Raw genomic sequence first — 23,354 nt, 5'->3', positions numbered from 1 at the left:
ACGTGCTACAGACGCGAATCACCGACTGGAAGAAGATGCTGTGATATACAAATCATTAGCTTTTCAGAGCATTCACACAAGGTTGGCGCCGGTGGTGACACCTACAACGTGCTGACATGAGGAAAGTTTCCAACCGATTTGTCATACACAAACAGCAGTTGACCGGCGTTGCCTCGTGAAACGTTGTTGTGATGCCTCGTGTAAGGAGGAGAAATGCGTACCATCACGTTTTAGACTTTGATAAAGGTCGGATTGTAGCCTATCGCGATTGCGGTTTATCGTATCGCGACATTGCTGCTCGCATTGGTCGAGATTCAATGGCTGTTACCAGAATATGGAATCGGTGGGTTGAGGAGGGTAATACGGAACGCCGTGCTGGATCCCAACGGCCTCGTATCACTAGCAGTCGAGATGACAGGCATCTTATCCGCATGGCTGTAATGGACCGTGCAGCCCTGAGTCAACAGATGGGGACGTTTGCAAGACAAGAACCATCTGCACGAACAGTTCGAAGACGTTTGCAGCAGCATGGACTATCAGCTCGGAGACCACGGATGCGGTTACCCTTGACGCTGCATCACAGACAGGAGCGCCTGCGATGGTGTACTCAACGACGAACCTCGGTGCACGAATGGCAAAACGTCATTTTTTCGGATTAATCCAGGTTCCATTTACAGCATCATGATGGTCGCATCCGTGTTTGGCGACATTGCGGTGAACGCACATTGAAAGCGTGTATTCGTCATCGCCATACTGGCGTATCACCCAGCGTGATGGTATGGGGTGCCATTGGTTACATGTCTCGGTCACCTCTTGTTCGCATTGACGGCACTTTCGACAGTGGACGCTATATTTCAGATGTGTTACGACCCGTGGCTCTACCCTTCATTCGATCCCTGCGAAACCCTACATTTCAACAGGATAATGCACGACCGCATGTTGCAGGTCCTGTACGAGCCCTTCTGGCTACAGAAAATGTTCGATTGCTGCCCTGGCCAGCACATTCTCCACATCTCTCACCAACTGAAAACGTCTGGCCAATTGTGGTTGAGCAACTGGCTCGTCAGAATACACTGAGTGAGGTGGCGCAGTGGTTAGACACTGGACTCGCATTCGGGAGGACGACGGTTCAATCCCGCGTCCGGCCACCCTGATTTAGGTTTTCCGTGATTTCCCTAAATCGCTCCAGGCAAATACCGGATTCCCCAAACAACCCCCAAACTCGTCACAGTACGCCAGTCACTACTCTTGATGAACTGTGGTATCGTGTTGAAGCTGCATGGGCAGCTGTACCTGTACACGCCATCCAAGCTCTGTTTGACTCAATGCCCAGGCGTATCAAGGCCGTTATTACGGGCAGAGGTGGTTGTTCTGGCTACTGATTTCTCAGGATCTATGCACCCAAATTGCGTGAAAATGTAATCACATGTCAGTTCTAGTATAATATATTTGTCCACTGATGACCCGTTTAACATCTGCATTTCTTCTTCGTGTAGCAATTTTAATGGCCAGTAGTGTATATTGCCATAATCTTTGAAGGCAGAAGGCCGCAGTGTTTAAGCTTGAGATCTATTTAAAAATTAATTTGCAAAATTTTAAGAAACCAACAATAACCATAAGCCTAAAATTTAAAATAGCTGACAACAGATAATTAAACACTGGTGGCACTCAGAAGCCTCTAGGGAGGTCGGTCTGCCATCGTTCACGTTGGTGAGACAGGTGGTGAGCCCAACTATACCTGATCCGTCGGAAGCCGGAACCCGGAACCCGGAAGGACTACATGAGAATTCAGAACAAAAGTTACGAGCGTCAATATCCACAACCAAATACATGTGTGTACTAAGCTTCCAAAAGTACACACCATGTTGGAGAGCAGCAACAGGTAAGGAAAGGTCGCTGCCTAAAATTACGTTAGCGGCCAGGGCAGGTAACCAGAACACTAACGGATACAATTCCACTGGTGCACTTGAACAGTAGTAAACTGATTTGATTAATTCCACGTAACAGCGGCTACTTCGAGCACTTCAAACACTCGTTGTTGCTCACAGGAAAACTCCGCAGCAACTGACCGACTAGCTGCAGAATGCCGACATCTAAAATAGTCGTCAGTAGAAATAAGGACAACTAGACACACAACGTGAGAAACACTTGCACGAAGACCTGAACGATACCCAACAGTAACTAAACACACACGAAAACAAATCGGGAGTCGATGCGCGCACGCACTCACGCACGCACACACACACACACACACACACACACACACACACACACACACACACACACAGCCGACTAATGAACGATCGGCGAGCCCAAACGCGTCGTCCTGTAGGGCGGGCAACCGACGATCCGCCAAGACCGTGGCCCGGCTCAAGTAATGCATGGCGGCAATGGTCGGGGGAGCCATGTCGCTCACTGCTGTTCGAACCCGACTGTTCTAGTGCCACATCGCCACTCCCACTTGCAGATTCGGACTGCGCTCCAGACGGTTTCCAACTGACTGGCATACCCGAACTCGCCGCGAGCTCCCGACGCGAACTGACGACGAACTCCTCTCAGAATGCCGACAACATCTAAAACAGTCGTCAGTGGGGATAACACCAACTACACGCGCAACCTGACAACACTTGCGCGAGGACCTGAACGATGCAGAACAGTAACTAGGCTAGGCGCAAATTGAGACGCGTATAGCGCGACGCAGCACAGCGCGTGTTTTTGTAACATCACAGGTTCAAATGGGACGGCGCAAACTGCGACGCGACGCGACTGGGACGCGACACGCGCGGCGTTGTGGTTGAGGCACAGTTTCTCGCCTCGCTACCACCGTGGGAAATCTGAGGCGGGGAGCGGAAAAGTAGCCCGGCCATATGCTCACATCGGAACGGTGCATATGAGCAGTGGTAGTATTGCCCATACGATAAATTTTGCTTTACTGTGTACTGAATTGTATTGCCTTTGGGTAGTGTTTCCTTTTTCGCCATTTAAACGCTCCAGCTTTCTTCGTTAGCACGTTATTCTTTTCTGTTATTTATATGTGCATAGTTTTGTTTTGTTTATCTTCTGTCAAGAAAAATGTATACTTCAGTAACTGATGAGCCATTGGCCGCTGGAATTGCACCACTGTCGATGTTTTCAGATCGCAAGAAGGGACAGAGGGTAGTGAATAAGGAAGCAAGGAATATTATAAAATCATGTGATTAACAATCAAGGCAGGGAAGTAAGGCAAGGTTATCTTCTCGCTACCTAGTAAGCTAGCGTATCTGTACGATCTGTTACAAAAATTTAGAAAGGGATAATCGCCACAGGTGTGATCCCTTTGTGCATCTGGTAAAAAGCGTCCAAGATCTGAAGTATAGAAGTTTCACTGTGATTACCCAGATACGGATGTAATAATGTAATACGACACACTGTACTACATGCATGTGAACAACGTATTTCCACTGCAAGCTAGAAACAGTCGAAAAGCAGTCACAAATAACAATGTTTTAATTGATTCGCCGTGATGAGGAAAAGCATTTCAATTGTTGCATGGACATTATCAGCATTAATAAACTAACTATACAACAACAGGCTACACAAATGAAGAAAATGATCGGTATTATTACGAAAGTAGGAATATCCTAAAAGAGTGTTCTGATTAGATATGTTTAGTTTGTTGAAATGTGCTGCTGACAAAGGCAGATCTACTTTCATGACAATGTTTTCGAACTCCATTTCACAAGGCACAAATGGATAGCTGCATTCCTGTCGTGCGCATTATCCTTCGCTGCTGACAATACACTGACCATTGTGTAGTGCGACAGATCAATTGTTTATTTTTCTCAATAACAACTATTTTATTCGCGATCACACATTGTCAGTTTGCCAAGCCCTAGGTGAGTAAACAGTATCTGGCATGTGCCTATCATTCCGCCGTAAGGAATGCTCGTCATTATTTTAATACTGCTCAGATCAAGAGAAGGAATAAAATCTTTTGGTAAGTTTCCATTCCAGTCGCTCAGTGTTAAAAATACGATGGGTTACGGGGATCCCACCAAAATTGCAACAGAATTGCCAATCTGTTTTTGTGTGGTTGTTAACCTTTTCTCATTCGAAGAAGCATCACCGTTTATGAGTAAAGGCCAGATTTCTCTTGGTGACTGGTTTAATTGTACTTCCTTTGTCACAATGTAATTTGCCAAACTCATTTCACATCAGCTGTTCAGACAGAATTCCGAAACGGAGGGCCTCATTAAACAAGTAGTTGGCAATCACAGAGCTCAATAGCTTACGAAAAACCTCGTAGTGTCGGTTTGCAGTAACATAAAAGAAGAAATTTCATGTTTATTTTCATACTAGGAAGCTCTTGTTTCGCTAGCTGTCGATAACTCTTAAAAAATTACAGTCACTGGAGTGAAATAAATAAAAAAAAGAAGTAGTGATATATCGCCATAGATAAGAAAGTTCCGTGTGTTTAATAATTGGCAAAACACTCTCCTCCTTGTGTGCTATCATTCGCCAAACTTTCGTTTCGATGTCTCGAGCGGTTTAGGAGATACGAGAGATGTTGCGAGTATTTCATTCTCGCGGGCGTGAGATCGGAAGTGAGCGCGCTACATGGGATCCATTTTCTCGAGATCGGAGGCAGATAGAGATCTCCTCCCAAGTCTAAACAAAAATTCAGCATGTTCGCTGAATTTCATACGCAGCAACATATGGTGTAACACGCCCCAAACGCAAAATCATAGCGACCCCTAATTTTCGTTGCAAACTTTTTGAGTTTTCGTAGTGTCTCACTAAAATGTGTACATCACAATAAGAATGGTCGTTAACGAGGTGATGGGCACTTCGTCACGAAGCTGACATATAAACGCTACAAGTAAGGCAAAAATAAAATATTTTCAGAGAATAGTTTCTGTAAAATCGTTTGGGAAAGATAAGGGGTTGTGCGCGCTTCGGTTCAGTCAGCGCAGAGCGTCGCCAGTCGGCGCGTGCGAAGTATGGTGGTGTACGCGTCGCAATGTGCGCTGCACGCGCGTGACCCGTGCGGCACGTGCGTGTCGCGCTGTAGTGTCGTGTCGCGTTACACGTGCTACACGCTTCTCAATTTGCGCCTAGCCTAAGCGCGCACGAACACAAATCGGGAGTGGATGCGCGCGCGCGACTGTTAGTATTTTGGTTACTTGCCCAGGTCGCTAACGTAATTTTAGGCAGTGTCGTTTCCTCACCTGTTGCTGCTGTCCAACATGGCGTGTAGTTTTGGAAGCTTTACTTTATACTTCGTATCTCGTTCGTTGCCAAGTAGCACCGAAAATTATTTTTCTCGTCCAAAAATTCCGACTTTTACACTGTTGAAATAATTTTCTTTAAACGAGTTTGTGTATTTAGGTTTCTCCTCTGTAAAACGTATATACTTTTTTACTTTATCGTATTTCGTCTCTTATATAGGAGAACACTAGGAGGTAAAAAGTAGCAGGCCCTCGAGAACCTTCTCAATGTGCCACGAAAAATAATAAATATTAAGAAGACACGAAGTCCGTTCTTGTATTAAGAGTGAGCTCGACTGGAATAGGTTGTAACATCTTATGTTAGCAGACGCCGTTATATTCCCTTGTCTGCGCGACGTGCTGCAGACTCTGAAATTTATAACTCCGCACTCGGCGCAGTCTGTACATCATTGACGCCCCCCCCCCCCCCCACGACACACACACACACACACACACACACACACACACACACACACATACACTCGCATCGTGAAGCACGCATGCTCTTCGAGTAGTCGATTTTGACCAGAATGCCGCTACTGTTAAGACAAGCGAGTGTGTGGTTGCGAGGCCGGCTGCGGTAGTTGCGGCGGCTGCCGCGCGGCGCGCTGCGGGCGGCTAGCCGAGCCGAGGCGGCGCGAGGTGGCGCCGAGCGCAGCCGCTGTTGGCTGCCCTGCCGGCCGTCCTCGCGACCGCCGACGCCGCCGCGCCTGCCATGGCGGCGCGCTCTCCGCCGACGCTCAGGTAAGCCGGCCAGCTGCGCGTCGCCGTCTTTCCGCACGTGTCAGAGCGGGGCTCGCTCGCCTATCGCCCGTAGCGTCCCTCTCGCCGAGGATTTGTCGAGCTGGGCACGAATTCAAGTTCGTTCCTCGACGCGTTATTTCTCTGCCAGTTCCGACGCACTCGTCACCCGCGAAACAGCGGTTGCTCGTACGTTTTGCGGCAGCTCGTAAGTGCACAGCGCCAGACGTGGCTACAACGAAAGAACCTCTCTGTTCAGATTCGTCGTAAAACAGATGAGAAGAGAGTCGCGGCTAATTGCGTGTAAGACGGGAAGCTGCCGTCGGCGAGTTAAGTGAGGGACGTACGTGCCGCAGCTGTGAGCAGCCGGGGTCACGGGGCGGCTCGCCGGCCAGCGCGCCGGCCTTGGCCGCTCGCCGCGTGGGCGGGCAGCCGGCGGCCGCCATGTCGCGGCGCACCACCAGCCTTCCGTCAGCGCGCAAAAACACGCGCGAGGCCGCGCCGCGCCGAACAGCCGCTACGTGTAGAGGGGCTCGCCTGCTCAGCTGCACCTCAGTTTCCGGAAACAGTAACACGGAATACCCGATCCTGCCGAGACCGAGGTCCCGGAGACAGTTGCCCGATTCGGGTTTTTCCAGTGGTTCCACTGTTTCTACAGCTGATGGGCTAATTTTCTCCGAACCGTGCAGAGTGAACTGGAGCAGACGGATACTGTACGTGCTGCAGGTTTGTGTCCGACACTTGCTCGGCTAACGAAGGGCTTACCGGTCTTCCACTGACGTAGGTTTTTTCCAGCTCCGTTTGATTTGGAAATGCGCTCGTGATACTTACTCAGTGGCACCGCCTGCCTGCCTTCAGCCCCTGACCCCCGGCAGGCTGAATGGTGTCAGCGCACAACATCGTGATTAGAGATCACGAGCTCCTCATCTTTACTTCAGTGGCGAAAACTGGATTCACAAAGTGCATACGATAGTTAAGAAATACACAACACTGGACACCTGTAGAAATATAGTATAGTTTCCGGAAACTAAAATTATAATGCAGAGTGTTAATTAGTTCATTACCTGTCTTTATATATTTTAACGCAGGCTACAAAGTATCGTACAACTTTTCAGTTGTTAGTTTCACTCTCCTCTCCCTATCCCCCCCCCCCCCCCTCAACAGCCTCGGAAATTCGATCGTAACATTGCCTGTTCTTTGAGACGGACCTCACAGTTGAGGTATTCGCCAGCTCGAAATGAGGAAATGAAACTGTTATAATTTATCTCTCGAACAATGGCGTCCATTGTCCGAGCAAAAACCAAGATTTTACGTTTATACTTACGAAACAAATAATTCCTTAAGCTTTTAAAAACCTAAACTGAACGACGATAGAGTCCATACATCAACTGTCAGGTTAATTTTGCCTACGAGACTCTTCATAAATAAATTATTCTGTTATTGTTGCGTAATTGAAGCAACTGTCGATCCTGTACGGTGATTTGTGTCAGTACCCGCGTGTAGCGTGGACCGGCTTTTGAGAGACACGGGGCAGCGGTGGCGCGCCTCGCCGCCTGCAGACACGTCCGCGCACTCACCGAGAATCACGGCGAGCCCTGTGCAGAGTGTGCAGGCGCCTGTAGCAGATTAACCAGAGAGTGCTGGCGCTATTTGGCCTCACTCCCTACCGCAGTGTTTAAAAAAGAGACAGCCCTGTGTACGTCTCATCGCATCGTCGGTTCTTCTCCAGGCTGCAAGTGTTGCGATCTTTGTATGACTCTCGCCCCGCTTATGTTCGAACCGTTGCATTGTGTTCAGCAATGAATCGAGCTTCTGCACTACCCTGAAAGGCCACCGACGGCAAATCTAGCAGCCCTGTGACAAGTGCCAACGTTTTATAGAGGCACGCCGGTGTTATTCCCGGCGCCACGGTGTCAGGAGGCACCGGGTGTGACGTCAGGCTGCTGCTCGTGGTGACTTTGATGACAAAACAGTACATACAGACATCCTGCATCCTCAGCTGTTCCTCTCACTGCGACGGAAGTTTTCAACAGGACCATTCTCGTCCACACGTGGCACGTATACCCAGCAACTATCTCCGTGATGTTGAGGTATTCCTGTGTCCAGCAAGGACCTCGGATCCGTCAGTGATACAGCATGTGCGGAAGCACCTGGGACGCCATCTCCATCCCAGTGCTGCATCCAGCATGGCATTTACAATATTTGTGAGTCCGCTTTTCTCAGGAGACGCACAAAGCGTTCATGACACACTCTGCAACCGAATCAGTGGACACATCCAGGCCAGAGACGGAGCAACGTAATGTTGTAAGTGGCTTCATATTGCCAAGTTCCTTGTAAAGTTGATTCGATATTGTAATCACTGAAATAACATCACATCCCTCTAAACCCGTGGCCTTTTATTTTTGAAATAATAGAATAAACTGCAGTCGGCAGATTAATGTTATTCCACAGTATCTTCAAAGGGACAACCAAACACCTTTATCGAAATAGAGTGCTTCGGTTCGATCCTACTTGTCGTCTTTGACAGCAATATTGCGACTGTGCGTCCATTCTACAACTAAAAGACGGGCGGGAATAGCGACACACAATTTATTATTGTGGCTGGGTATGCAAAAGAATTTAGAAACACGAGAATCCTTGTATAAACTGGATATGCACTTTATGATTTCCAGTGCACAAACAAATAAGAGAGCAGCTTACGGAAATCGGTTGAATGTGCAGAAGTCTGAGAGACAATTGCGCTTGCTACCCACGAAAAATTTGCTTGAGTACTGTAATGGTTTGAGACGACGACAGTCATCCTAGAGACAGTTTACACAATGTCCATAGCAGTGTACCAATGTATGTTCTCGATCTAATCACAAGGTCATCACTACAGGTGCTACGTTACAGCCGAGGCGTATGTTCTTATTATCTTCGAGGTCACTGGTGTGACAGCTAAGGCAACAGATAGCTCACTTCCTCCCCTTCCACAAGTCGCTTTCGATCGATCGCACGGCAACGTCATCGTCCACTCGGCCGATAATCGTAGAGCCATAGTGGTCTCGGACAAATTGCTTTTGGCCAATAGGAATCGAGTTCCCCCCAGATTGCTAATGAAGAGGCTACGATGTGACGGCTAACGAAGTGGCTAACGTTGAAGCTGCTATCGGAGTGGGCCGCCGTCAGCTGGGATGTCGTCTTCACCTAGGGGCCGCTGCTGTCGCGTTGTCGCCCTGGAGAGAGATTGGCTGACCTCTTCTCACAGCCGTCTCTTCTCTGTCGTTCCCGACTGGCGTGCCGACGCGGGCTGCCGGCGCTGACTTTACGCTGTAAAGTGTGATGTTTATGTCGATTATCATATTGTTAATTTCCATGTTCACCCATAGTCATCAAATTAGCTCCTAAAACCCTAAAGTAACTACTCCAGACCCATTTCCATACTTATTAACAGCTGACCATTTTCCACGTCATTGATGCTTGTCAAGTGCCCCGTATTCTGAAATGTTTGCAAAAATAAACTTGCAACACAACAAAATGTTATGTGTAGACCAAGTATCATTATGTTGATTTCCACATATACACACAGTCGTGAAATGAGTGCCTAAAACTCTAAGGTTTGTACTCCAACGCCACTTCCATGATTAATAACAGTTGCCATTTTAAGGAGTTAGGCCTAAGGGACTTAACTCCTAAAACTAACCTGACCGGCCTTGTAACAGCATAAAAATATATTTTAGCTAAAATACTATGCTAAGCGGGCAGATTGACAGGATGATTGTAATTAATTAGGTCTACCCTTGATGTAAGACACAATACACCTGGAGATTAAATATTTCCACATTGAAAATGTTCTCAAGTACCACTGTAGAAGGCGTAAAGATAATGCATAATGTTATACCCTAGAAAAATCTAATTGGTGATACTGACTGACAGTTTTCGCTACTGTCTGTAATAATACAAACAACACAGTTCTACTGGAGTTTGCATACAACTATTTATTTTGACAAAGTCTGCAGTTAGAACTATGACATCTAGGGCTTCTAAAAGCTGTACAGCACGTCTTCCCTATGTCTTGAATAACATCATCATCTAATAAAAATATGCGACGCACACAACATAGCCAAAAGACAAACAAAAGCCATACTGCGGCAGGTTTCTTAAGCTGTAGAACGAGATGTTATATTTGTACACGCTTATGAGATAACCAAAGACGGTGACAGAGAGGTATGATGTCTCCAGAGACGATGACAAAGTCCATATCTCGAAAAAAAAAACATTTATGTGACATATGGGATTATATGAAATATACTATAATATGGCATATAATACATAATATAATAGGGCATATAATATGACCTACGTAAGGTACGGCTCTCTGGAGATTTAGACTAAATATTTGTGCTTTTAAAGTGCCTGTATAACTTATTAAAATAGCACACGTTATGTGCTTATGATAATATACAAGACCTCTGCAAACATTCCAGCAAAAATAAAGTTGCATTATGTGCAAGACTTTGCACATTTTACACGCACACTGAGGCATCAGAATAAACATTTTCTCACCTATGTTGTCTCCATTACTTAAATAATTATAAATTAGCTGATTACATTAGTTTGAATAAATTAAACTCCTCTAAATAAATAAAAATTGATTGCACATGGGCACTTAGCCTGATTACGATTCCATCTTCTCATTTAATGTGGTTAAGATTTTGGAAAGATGTATGGTTAATGTAGCTCAGTGAGTAAGATATTTGACTCATAAATACAAGCTTATACATGGATGAAGTAGAATAGCCCACTGACTGACTGGACAAGATTGACCACACATTTTTGTAAGAAAAACATGTACATTGCAAAGATTTGGTTGCTGTGAGTTATTGGATGTTTCGCATTTCAAATCCTACAAAATGCTGGAAAATGTTGGTCTACCCACTCCTTTAGGCGAACTGTGTGTGACTGGAGGCCATCCTCCTTAAGAGTGGTAGCCAGTATTCGTATAATTAAAGCTTCGCAATGGCAGCTATCAAGTTTCATATCTTTATTAACACAATTAACAGCGCAGTATGGATATTTTTCTATAAGCATTTCACCTCCCAGAGCTTTTATGTAAGAGTGTGTGCAGCAAATAAAGTATTTCTCAACACATCAATCTAGAACAAACTGCAGTTCGCAGTGTGGTTTCAACTGAGGCCTGCAGTATGCGTCAGTGACCACCACGGCCTGTGCAGCACCATCTTTGTACATGAACAGCACCTTGGCCCAGCGTCTACAGTTATGGTGTCTTACATCATAGTATGTTAAAAGTATGACATAAGCACGTAACTTCCCATTGCTGTTTTCAGTTTCAACCAATTTTCACTCAAATACCACATTTTCATTCGAATATGTACGATGTTATGAAATATTCTCTAAGTTGTCCAAAAGTTTTAGTCCTCTAGGGGAATTGTGTGTGAGAGCATAATAGCCTCCAAAAATGTAACGCGATTTTTATCAGCAATGCCATTATGCATTCTAATTTTAACACTCATAACTGGAAGTGATGTCATGATCACATGCTACACTTACAAGGGTGTAGTTTTCAATTCTCGAGATACAGTTCCTGTCATCAATTTATGGCTTCTGTTTACACCGTAATACTTCCACACAGTCATTAGTATTCTTAGCGAGTATCAAGAAAAATAGCAGTAAATATTACCATAATTTAATAGAGAAGACACATTGATACTACATTGTGTGGCTAAATACTATAAATTACTAGCAAAATGGTAGTAACAAATACCTATCCCACATTAAACAAATAACACGTTGTCCCTACATTATCAGTGTAGTATACTAGCAAATAAACGATGGGTAAAAAATTCCAATGACAACACACTATTAAATTTATACTGTAAAAATTACCTCTACCAACGTAGAATGACGATAGGATAGACAAGCACCCTATTTAAAACAACCTGAAAGAAAGGGAGACGGTAGAGAGCTACCTACACTGGACCTACCTGGTAGTCAGCTGGGAAGTGATGTCGGAATTGCTTTTTGCCGTGAGGGGTCTGCCGCAGTCGCCAGCTGCCGCAGTCGCCTGTGTTTCACGGCACCGGCCGTGTGCCACAATTGTCACAGGCCACTCACTACTAACCACATGTGAGATGCTTACGGCAAGGTGATGGTCAACTGCTGATCTGCGTGTCGTTCTGGCTAATGGCTAAATTCTCCCCTCCAGTTCCCAGCCCACTAACCAATATGTGTGCATTCAGTACATCCACACACCTTAGAGGTGCTGGCAGACAGGAAACACCAGGTCTTGTCTTGTCCTAGCAGTTAGCAGAGGATACGGTATGCAGGCGATATAAATATTTTTGTTACACCTTGACTGCACCTGCCAGCAGTATTAAGAATTGCATTCTACGTAGTTGCAAGGAGACTCGAGCTGCAGCTGCCTTTTGCTCGGCAGCAGACCTATGTGGGTGTGAGTGGGAGGTTGAAATGATCCCTCTACTCCCACCGCATTCCTTGACTGATTGTAAAGGCTACATTTGACAGTGAGAACTATGTTAGCAGATTCTTTTTCGTGGTGAGCATTTGGAAAAGATGTGCACCTCAAACACTTTGTACATCAGGGAAACATTATATTAAACATCTTAATATATTATTAATTTTATAGTCGACGACTTTAAAAGATTGAATGAGGTCGTCATCATAATTCCAGAATGAAAGCGGCTTTCGTTAATCTGCAAGGATTTAAAGATGATGTAGAGTTTTGTGCTAAGACAAGCTATCAAGTTATCGTTGTGGTTTCTCTCAGAATAGCAGTATTCAGTAGCCTCCAAGAGAAAAATGCAAGAGACGGACTCTCGGTTGTCACGAAATCCTCACCGTCAGCAGCTACTTACTGCAAAAAATACGTTGTAGGGACTGTGGAGATGTATGGAGTACGTTATGCTAACCATTCACGAGAAAGCGAAATGGTTAACATCTGTGCTAGATGTGGATCCTCTTAAAATAGGTAACATGCAATCTCATGATTGTCCATCACTCAAAAAACTGCACAAGTGTTTCAGTAACACTGAAGATTAGTATCTGATGATGCCAATGTATGAGTAATGATACTTTGAGACTAAAAGTTCCTCATAAAGTATGTGTTTTTTGTTTATTATTTCCTTCAACTCCTGTAAACCATGACTTCAGGCTACAAAACTGAATCTCGACATCATGAGATAATACTTGGATTTTGTTTGTCGCTTATCTGTAACTGAGAATGATAACTCCGATTTGGTAGTTAATAAACACTGTAAGTTTATGGTGGTACATCACAATTCAGTAGCAGACACCTAATGCCACATTATGACACATACACTATCTAATCACAAGGATCTATTAATATAGGCTGTGTTTATCCTCAGTTGTAATATTCGTTACACTGTTACATAGTTTCTGTCAATATCACTCATACATACTGATAAATAGATTAAATGCTGTAAACATCAGTTAATGATACAACTGAACAGTTCAGGTAGAGTCCAGCCACGCAGCGTAACTTTTTACGTCAGTATCGTATATACACATGACAAACAGGTTTGAATTCTATAAAATAATTATAAGGCCACTTCAGGAGCTATATCTCAGCGGTCCAGTACAATACTAGAAGCCAACACGTGACGTAGAGTGTGTTTCTGCCTACTGTAGGTGTTGGGAGCTATGTTGATACTACTTACATGATTGGTTCGTGATCTTCTCGAAGCGTGTGGTAGGTGCTCATAGCCTGTTGGCATGTATATTTGGAAATTCGGTACAGTTCCACCACGTCATACTCATGTCAATAAGCTGTCATAAAAATACCTACGATCATCCATCCTGATTGATCTTGTCATTCGCATAATAGATTTCGGGTAATGACTCACGTCTTCAAGTGCCTTTTTCGTGATGTGTTAACGTAAAAATATATCAGGCTGTGCTAGTTGCTCGTCAGCCTGAGACCCTCATCAAGTTGGATTAATGGAAGCGTGAGAAAAATTTTAGCATAGTCTACCTCAAATTAGAGTCCCCAAAAAACTGCCCAGCAGTTACGCGAGAACTACATATGTTGTCATTCTTCATCAGGCGTTAGACGTTACTGGGTGTTAAAATAGTACTCTGTCAACTGACCACAAATCAAAAAATTGCTAGGACAATCCATACAGTTGGTAAATTGACAGGACAGACATTAAAAATTGGCAACGCCACTTACCTTTGAAAGTGAACCACCTCATCAGAAGTTGACAAGTCACCGATGTGTAAGGAGCATTACGCCGAGAGCATTAGGCCGATAGATGTGAAGCAGTTGGAGAAATGATGGTATAACTACCAGCATGTGCATAGTGGTGTGAGCAGATACCAGTTTGTAATACGGATATAATAACACGGTGGCACGACATGCGCTTTTAGGTGAGCCGCCGTCAGCAAAGAGTCACTGAAAGGAAACCGCTGGCTGGCTTGGCGCACACACACCACAAGGTGTGTGGCGATTGCGCACTAACCTTGTATACCAGCAACACAACCAGTTTGTAGTTGCAACACTTCTGTATTGATTACACATACACGTGAATTCATCAGCAGTAATAATCAAATAACAACATTTGCATATCAAGGCCCCATCTACAATTAGTATTTTACAATATAACCGTCACACTTGTGACAACGGCCCCTTTACGTGGCGGTAACAACCAAAATAATAGATGAAATAGATAACGAAATGTTTACAACGTCGGATATCGCCTTTCTCACTCAGTTATACAGTTCTTGAAAAGGTAAAATTAATTTGACGCTATTTGACCTGAAGGGTACTATTAATCATTCTGTTTACACTTTGCATTCTACTACACTCATCGTCCGGAAGATTCTAGACTTTATGCAAGCTTAAGGCAAAACGTCAATTTGATGAACATTTGATGGACTTGAGCAATCGTTAACCTATTACGATTTCATAAACACACGATCCAAAGGGTGAACTTAAACTCAACTTTGGGCAGTAGGAAATCTTCTGCCTAAAACAAGACTCTCATTGAATGGGATAGAGAAATCGCGCGTTAACGGGGTCCGGACGGCCCTGAGTTCAAATCCTGAGACTTCCGTCACACTGCAAGCTCGCGGGGCGAGGTTTGCTCGCGTCGACCACTATACACGTTTCTGAAAACAGGAAAACATGAGCCGCAGACGCACTGCAGTATATACAAGCTACACAAATAGCAATACCTTAATATATTACAGGTTAACCAATAAACGGAATTAAGGAGCTTAGTTTCCTTTGATTAAAAAAAATCTAGATACTACGTGAAAAGATGTGTCAATCCACACCCAATGAATTAAGGTCCACCTTACAAGATAATGTGTTTTCGCTGAATGGCTGAGACACATAAATCAAACGTGCACTACCGAACGTGACAATGAAGCTTCAGATAGGTGTTTGAAATTTACATAGAAAACTTCACTTCAGTAGGTCGCTAATGCAATAAGCGCGGCCCCTATGGCCGCAGACCGAAATACACACGGCCTCTATCCGACCATAAAACACAATGTGACCTGTATTTATCATGGCCACTTGCCTTCCATACACACAAGAATTCGTAAAACCAGAAAATTCTAAATCTATAACTAGATTAAGAAATGACGTTCAAGTGAACCAACTACCTTCAGCGTGCCACTAAGCACCAAATCCAGACTTACAAATGCGAGGCGCTATTTCTAGCCACTTTAGTAACATAATTTCATGGCCGTTCCACTGCAGTGAATGTTTTACTGGCCACTAGCACGAGCAACTCCAACAGTCAACAGTGCTGAAGTACACAATAATATTCACTGTATATAATGTTGGAGAAGGAACCCACCACGAAAGCTTGGCGATTAATTTCTTCTTCTTCATGTGAAGTTCACACGCCATCCTTCCACATAGCTCTCGAGGTGTCAGCAAATCCTGGTCGCCATTGGCCAGCCGTGTCAATACAACTTTAATACTTTCCATGCTTCTTCGTTGCTCCAACTCAACTGGTCCTCACGGCATACGGCCGTGCCACGTGACATGATGACGCCAACTCCCCACAACGACAACATCGAAAGCACGTCACGTCACGGACTCACTCGGCTCGTGCGCGGACCCACTCTCCCCGACTTGCGCACACGCGCCACCAGAAATAGCCTGCCACAAAGACTCAAAGAGAACAAGGCACAGGGACAACGATCAAAGATGGAAGTAAGAATCCACATCGCCTGGCGCCAGAAACCCACCGGCTCACAAGGCAAACCGCTTTGATGTCTGATGCATGCGCTGGAGACACACACGTGCATCGCTTTGGATATGCGATGCGTGCTGGAGCTGCCGCAGCGGCGCCTGACGCATGTCGACCAGTGAGCACGGCTAACAGCTTACAAGGTAGAGTCAACACACATACGGAAACAAGTTATTTGCATAACATAAAATTGGAAAAGGAGAACGAGAAAAAGAGTGTTCATTTTCTGGATGATTTTGTGCATCAGTCGACATATATTTTTCTGTACACAGAAAGGCCCACACTGATCCTGGGTACAGGGAAGAGTCGACGGATACCACTTCCAGCATCGTGTAGAAAGGCACTTAAAATTTTATCTTTCATCCTTGATGAACTGCGTAGGCAACGCGTAATGAGTGCTTAGTTAATTAAAAAAGACCTGCAAGATGTCCAGGGGTAGCTGAATAAATAAATACGCCGTTGAATATGTTGAAGACTCCCACGTAGTCAATTCGAAAGCATGACCTTGCTTCTAAGTTTGGTTCTCACGAGTTGATAGGTGTTTTGCATTCCAGATTCTACAAAATGGAGCAAATGTTAGTCCAATGGTGGAATAGGCCACAAAAGTGATTTCCCCGCGTAAAAATGATGTCTGGGAAGGAGTTGTCAGTAATGCTCTGTGAAAGGTTGTTGGATGCAGGGCACACATGGCACGCAATGTGGCCACAGCAGGGGCCAGCTCGCTTCAACGCAGCTCAGTCAAGCTGTTTTGTATGGAGGTCCATACTACCTCCCACTAAGACATACTTCGGACACTACCCCGGAACCCCTGTACTGAACCTGCCCCAGACAGTGGGGGGAGAAACCAGGAGGAGAAACCGGCATACAAAATAGTATAATGGTGCTTTCTTGAAGCGATCCGGCCCCCACTATGGGCACACGGCACAGTGCCCGTGACCCACATGTAACAACCTTTCACAGAGCACGAATGTCCTTCCTTCCTTTCTTTCTTACTCACAAAAATTCCATTTTAAGTCCAGTCCTACGAATTTTCCAATTTTATGGTCTATACTACCAATTTCCTTCCAATTTTATGGCATATCCTTCAAAACTGCCTCTGCTACCAATTTCCTGCCCGTTCCCATTGTTACACCCTTTGCTGCCAGTATGATGATTTTACGGTCGGTCCTACCAGTTTGAAGATTTAGCCCTTGTCCGCCATTTTGTAGAGTTTGAAATGCGAAACATCTACTCACTCGCAAGAGCCAGTTTTACAGGCCATGTCTTACATTCTAATGAATATGTTGAGGTATTCCACGTATCGTCTTTTAAAACGACACACTTATTCAGCTCCTCTGAAAAGATTTCTTGGAAGATTTAATTTAGACGCCTCTTGTATACGATTCTAGAAGCAATAATGGTCGATGACTGCCTGTAGCCAGTGACCCATGTGGGCCTCTCAGTATATAAAAATTCCCAGTCATTTAATATGTGAACTGATGCACACAGCTCATCAAGCAAATGAGCTTTCATTTTGTTCTTCTCCTCCGTAAACCTCCTCCTTAATTTAAACATGTAACGAACGCCTCGTAACATATCTAAGGCGATGTGCCTCCAGCGCGCATCTGGTGCGCCAGAGTTCACGGATCCCTGTCAGTCTCGCTGTGCCATCAGGGTCCCACGTCTGTGTTTCTACGGCGCTCACGTGACTGCAGCTCAGTGGTCTGAACAGAAGTGGGCAACGCCGCACGGCCAGCGAGACCAGCAGCCGCTGCGGCCACAGGGGGGCGGGTCGGCGCCAGCTGGTGGCTCGGTATTCTCTCTGTGCGTTAAGCGGATTCTTTACCGCTCCTTATTACTCCCTGCCACATATGTGTCGCCATCCGAGACCACAAGATTCGAACGAACATGGAGGGTAAGCGAGAGTCTGACAAAAGGGAGCCTAAGAGCTGATCTCTTTCCCGTACCTTCTAATCGTTGTGAGCAGACATATTACCCCTCCCACAAACGTCTCGTAAAGCGGCTGCAATGAGAAAATTAGCGGCTATACCTTTTATAAATATGTTCACGAAAAGACGGTAATACGGCTATAGAGATACATTAGCAGCGAGATAAAAAGGAAGTGCAGCGCAGCCACGGCAATATGCCTGCAGGGAAACAAATGAGATGTGGCATTTTTACCGTTGTTCATAACTCTCTTCCTAGTCAGTGACGGGCGGAGGACTGGACAGCCTTCTGCCTAATCGAACAGTGCCATCAGAACGTGATGGAATTTCGAAACAGTTAGCAGGGGTTGTGTGACTTGGCGAGGTCACATCTCTCTCACTCGTCAAAACCAGGTGGATTAAAATGCTGTACATCAAAGACTGGAAGATTCGTGAACATACGGTGGGGTAAGCGATGCTCTGGCTAAAGACGAGTTGAGAGGTGAGCTCTATGTAGCTTTTTCTAAGTCTTGTGGGCAAACATACGTCTCATAAAGTAGCTGCAGTGAGAAAATAAGAGAGAAATATTAATGTCTTTATTGAGAGGCAGTCCGTAGCACAAGTTTCTTCTTTTGTTTTCTCAATAAATGAGAGGCAACACTCTTCCGTGACTATTGTGTGCCTATAAATGGGAGGACTATTGTCTTAATAGATAGACTAAATTTATATATACATCTATATGCATACTTCACAACCCATCGTATGGTGCGTGGCGGAGGGTACCCAGTACCACTGCTACTCGTTTCCTGTCTTATTCCACTCGCAAACCACGTGAGGGAAAAAAAGACTACCTATATGTTCCATATGAGCGCTAATTCCTCCTATCTTATCTTCGTCGTCCTACGTGAAATGTATGTTGTTAGCAGTAGAATCCTTCTTCAGTCAGCTTCAAATGTCGGTTCTCTAAATTTTCTCAATAGTCTTTCTCGAAAAGAACAGCATCGCCTCCCCTCCTGCGATTCCCATTTGAGTTACCGTGGGTGGCAGGAAAAAGTCACCATGCAAAGGGAATCTCATGATGACTTTAATTAATTTGTCAGTGAAACTGATAGGAGTGACGTGTCACCGGCCATGTTAGGGTGACAGTGCCACGGACACGATTCACAAGTTGGAGCAGTAATCAGGCGTTATTTCGTTTCGGTGGGATCTTCCAGCAAAATTTCAATCTCTCACCTGCACTGGGAGAGGCGATCATAGTAATAAAATCGCATAGATTATCAGAGCTATAAAGTTATATGCAGTATCAGTCAGATATTTACAACTCCTCTGTGCTACTACTTGGCTGCGTTAAGAGACTTCGTAAGGGAGTTCGAAAGCGAGGAGGCAGCCTGTTACAGAAGCAGACCATATTCACAGCAATTCATCATGAGCCAAAAATGAGTTTAATATGCTGGTCCTGTGATGCAGAATATAACAGATATTAAGCTGCCAAGAACAGATCTTTTTTATCAGACGAGAGATTACTTAGAAGAAACGTAGCCTCTACCATACTGTTGTACAGATTTTTCACACTAAGAATCGACAAGTAACGATTCTTCAGCGATCATTAATTGGGTGTATACCCCAGTTTCTTCTTTCTTCCAAAAGAACTTGGTTAAAAGGCAGGAATCCACATATCACATGAGAACTGGAGATGAGTGGCGGGGGGTGGGGGACTGCGCCTACTCGTCTTACAGTGTGCTAGAAGTTGTGAATGGCAGATACAAAGAAAGGCTGTCAGCTCTTCAGGAAACACAATACAATTGGTAGATGGGCCTGGACTAGATCGGAGGTGACTGGCCAGGTTTTTCATTTTGATGGTCTGTGTTCTAGTATGATAATGAGCACTACACTCATAAAAATATCGTGCAATGGATTTCCCATCTTTCTGTTGGCTAGTATGCGTCTTTCGAGTTATAAATAGGTTTAAGTGTGTTTCATTTCCCAGTGTTGCTGCCACAAGACTCCTGTCTTAGACATAGGGAGCATGGATTTATACCTGCACAGGGACAGTGGATCATTGTTCTAATGTTATTACCCACGCTACGTTCGTAGCATTTGTAGACTTCGAGAAAGTTTTTGACAAGTGCAGAACTTAGAGGATCGAAATATCTTTTTACTACACTTTCTGCCCTAGCAGTCGATATGTTCCAAGCAAATCTCTGTGTCAGATACTATGGCCAGTCATAAATGCGTTTTCTTCCCCCACCGTCTAGATATGCCTTCACTATACATCTCAGATCGAATCTTGCGACATAAGAACCATAATTGGACATTCTACATTCCAAATATATTACTTACACTATTTAATCTCATAAGTGCTTCCTGCAAAGTTTCTGTTGTATAAACTGCAATATGGGAGTGCGTCGACTCTTCCTCTTGACTTTGGAGCCATTTTATGATGTAAATTTGACAAGAAAGCCAGGAATATAGCTAAATTCAAAAATAGCTGTGATCGGTAGTTTTACAGGACAACTTTGTGGCAGTGCATTCTGTCGCAATGTTGTAACCTATTTCATCCCAAGGAAAAAATGCGCTACATCTACGATTTTTAACAGAGATGCCCTCAGCACATAGTACTTTGAACTCATCTCTATTACACTGGTCTGCGAAAGCAAAGTTTGGCAGAAAGCTCTTTAGTATCTGTAACGCGGTGAACAGTGGCTTTGTGATACTGTTGTAGAAGACACTCAGTTAGCTTCCAGTTGCTCTAGGAGATGGCGTCATTCATAATGCTCGCAGGCCACACGGCGTCGAAGTTCTCAGCGTCACGGAATGCCGCCGAGATTTGAATACATCGCGCACGGTGTAGGTGTCACAGTTTTTCACCACCTGCCACGAAGTTGCTTCGGTTTACGGTAATCGTCTGGAGCACTGCCACACGCCTTCACAATCACAGTGTGGTCAGCCACTGTTCCTTTCCGCAACTGCCGCCGCTCGCGCTGCAGAAGGCTGACAGCTGACTGTCGACCGCTGACGTCGCCGGTGACTTTGGCCTGCGGCGGGCTCCCTCCGTTTCCCACGAATCCCCGCTGATTCACGCCTCCCTTTCGAACCACTGCGCAACGCGCGCCAAGTCACTGGAATACCTCCTCCGTGGCGTAATGGCGCCAGTCCGGCTGCAGCAGGGCGAGCGCTAAGAATAGGCTAGGAGGGGGGGGGGGGGGGGGAGGGGGGGGGGCGCCCGACTTGTGACGTCACTCCAGGGTCACACACCGACAACACAGTTCGCGTCTCCCTAGGTGCCGCCTGTGAGCGTGCCAAATTCTTTAAGGAGCCCTCTGCGTTCTGTTTTCTACTTTCTCGTGTGTTTATCTCACTTGCCAGGGTATGTGTCACTTTATCGTACATCAGTAAGACGTCATAATTTTCATTTATAGGAAAATATAATTTCTCATAGATTTTATTTCCCATCATGTACGACAAAAGTTAGCACTAGATGGTATCGAGACAGTATACTTCCATTAACAATAATAATATTAATAATAACAAAAAATCTGAAGGATAGCTGACTTACAAGATGCTTATCGTAGTTATGTAACGTAACATATGAAGGAACAGAAACAAAGTACCAGCGTCCACGCCAATGAATGTCATGTCAGATTACTGTAGAAGAAGGTATGAAAAGGAATTTGGAATTAAAAACAAGAAGATATTTTTTTTCGTTCGTTGTATCAGTTATAGATACAGAAAAGTTAGTAGTTTGGAACGTGGCTTCGTATGCTTAGCGGACTGGGGTTGATGGGAGGATGTTGCTGTTGTAACTCATTCTTATCATCACCCCAGTAAGCTTGCAGCAGTGACTTGATTCGCACAAAAGCTTTATACTGCGTAAAAATAGTACATTCGCTCTTGCCAGAAAGCTGACACGGAGTAGATGTGTTAAATACTAATAATCTACAACCACTCGTCACTGACATTGTGACGTTAGTCCAGAAATGTCAAACTACCGTTGCCCTATCCTTTTATACAGAGCAAAGCTTGAATTCTATGGGTTACCTCCGTCCATAGTACAGCTGATCAAATCTAACCGGTATTTATCTACACCCCATTTTAAAATTATCAAAATGGATGTAAACTCCTAAAACACTATGTGTCTCACATTACACTACTTCAAAGATAACCAACTCGATACCACTATGCAACTGATACACAAAGCGGAACGTTGCTCGTACTAAGAAATATGAGGAAAATTTATTGGTATTCGGGTGATAATTCTCCTAGGGAACATCAAAAAGAAAATTACACGTATCGTACCATGCTAAGAGCATTGCGTGAGAAAGAGTGTCTCATCGTCAGAAGAAAGCACATGTTGTTGGTTTCCTGCAGACGCAATTCCTCTGAGGTACGTAAACAGGTGCACCACAGTGCGCGAGGAACGTACTCGAGTGTAGGAGTGTGCGCAGCACCAAGGATTCATGTGGGAAAAGCGTCTAAACTGAACATACATTGAGCGTGAAAGTCTGACGGTATACTAGCGCGCAGTCAGTGAAGATCAAAGACGTTCTAACAGGAAAAAAAATAATGTAGTCGCAACTTTTTGTACTCTGGTGGTAGGGACAGCCATGAATAGCATACTAAAAAGCCTGATGGCTAGGGTGGAAATGTGGGGCGCGAGATTAAGGTTCACTTGTAATTCGATTTTTTCGAATAAGCCGAAATCCGCGGACTCTAGACAAAATGTCGCCCAGTATAAAATTAAACTTCATTAAATTTCTTGGAAAAAGGACCAGATACTTTCTTTTTTATGTCGTCTCGTTGTCTCTGTAGAGATGTACCAAGGGAAGCTAGGACAGGATTAGTGGCCAGTATCCTCTTTCTATAACACAAACTGCACGCATAAATTAACTGGGTTCTTTATTCAGAAGACTAGAAAATTACTTAACTCTAGATAGTTGTTGTGGTACAAGCTGTCTGTAATAGTCCACGTCAGACTCACTGCTGGTGAAGTACGAAGTCCGCTATGTACACTACTCTGGTTGTCGATGTGCTGAGCTAGATGCTGTGTAAGTACCGGCGGCCGAGAGGATGTTGGCGCCGCGTTTCCTGGAAGTCTGTCGTTGGTCTCTATTGATCTTGTCATAATCTCTGTGTCGCCTGGTGTGCTTACGCAAGCACATTCCTCCCCCGTGAAATGTCACACCTTTGTCGTGTAGTGAGGTTGAGAACGACGGTAGGGA

At 44.8% G+C, this 23,354-nt stretch overlaps 1 protein-coding gene across 6 annotated transcripts in view; it reads left to right on the top strand.

Annotated features, from left to right (window-relative positions):
• The window catches only part of LOC124545731 (NAD(+) hydrolase sarm1), an 875,530-nt gene that overhangs the window by 538,556 nt on the left and 313,620 nt on the right, over positions 1-23,354 (top strand). The window contains exon 1 of one of the 6 annotated variants that reach the window (XM_047124705.1): positions 5,889-5,990. The exons of the other annotated variants lie outside the window; for them this stretch is intronic. The gene's annotated coding sequence lies outside the window, so the exon portion shown is untranslated. Of the gene's footprint in view, positions 1-5,888; positions 5,991-23,354 lie in introns of those variants that run through there. 6 annotated transcript variants of the gene reach the window in all.

This window comes from Schistocerca americana, chromosome 1, assembly GCF_021461395.2.
Source record: "Schistocerca americana isolate TAMUIC-IGC-003095 chromosome 1, iqSchAmer2.1, whole genome shotgun sequence".
Lineage (NCBI taxonomy): Eukaryota > Metazoa > Arthropoda > Insecta > Orthoptera > Acrididae > Schistocerca > Schistocerca americana.
Note: the sequence above shows the minus strand (reverse complement) of the source record. Positions and strands in the feature narration are given on the sequence as shown.